Source organism: Arachis duranensis, chromosome 5, assembly GCF_000817695.3.
Source record: "Arachis duranensis cultivar V14167 chromosome 5, aradu.V14167.gnm2.J7QH, whole genome shotgun sequence".
In the NCBI taxonomy this organism is placed as follows: Eukaryota; Viridiplantae; Streptophyta; class Magnoliopsida; order Fabales; family Fabaceae; genus Arachis; species Arachis duranensis.
Window position 1 is genome coordinate 63,285,796 of NC_029776.3, and position 1,021 is coordinate 63,286,816.

The window sequence follows — 1,021 nt, forward strand, 5'->3', positions numbered from 1 at the left end:
TGAGCCATGTGTCTGTGGTGGAAAGATGTTGAGCAAAAAGAAAAGAAAATAAAGCCAAAGGTTATGCTGCAGCATTTGACACCCAACCTCTAAAAGAATAATAAGCTTGTTAAGCACTGTAAGCCAAGAAAAGTTAGCAAGGGAGTGAGTAAAAAGTGAGCCTTATAACAGCAAGTTTAGCAAGCTTTTGAGGAAAGATATATATTATGTAACAAGAACAATAACTTGAGTTGTCATTGTCTGCATAAATGCCCCAAAGATCAAGTTCTGCTATCTGCATAATAAGGATAAATATCCTTTTCTTATTCATTTCATTTACTCTTAGTTTTGAGGCTTGCTTGGGGACAAGCAAGATTTAAGTTTGGTGTTGTGATGACAAGTCATCATATACCCATTTTTCAAGCTAATTTCACTTGTTTTGTTAGCATTTATGCACTTTCTTGTATCCTAAGTAAGTGATTTGGAGTGAAAATGCATAACTTCTCTAAATCAAGCAACCACCATGAAATTAATGATAATCCATGAGGTTTAAGCTAATTTTAATTGAATTTTAATTGATTTATAAGCCTCTTGAATTTAGTGATACTTGGAGTGGTTGTTTTGGTTTATTATAGGTGAAGAAAAGAAAAGAAAAGGAAAAGCGTGGCCTAAGAAGTGTAGCCCAAAGAAAGGAAAGCGTGGTCAAAACAAGAAGAAGCGTGCCGCATGCAAAGGGGAGGCAAACATTGCCCTCCACAAGGGCACACTGCCCTCTAGGAGGGAAACATAAGGGAACCAAGAAGAGAAGGCAACTCTGCCCTGCCCACTCCAAGGGCAGAGCACAATTTTGTGCCTTGGAACCAAGAAGAAGAGAATGTTGCCCTGCCCTCCACAAGGGCAGTGTCGGGCTCTCCAAGGAAAGAAATCAAAGGAAAAATGCCTATGATGCATGCCACAAGGATCGAACAAGGAACCATGAGGAAGCTAGGACTTAAGGTTGATTGCCGTGCCAAGAAGCCAAGGAAATTAATTGAACGTGTGC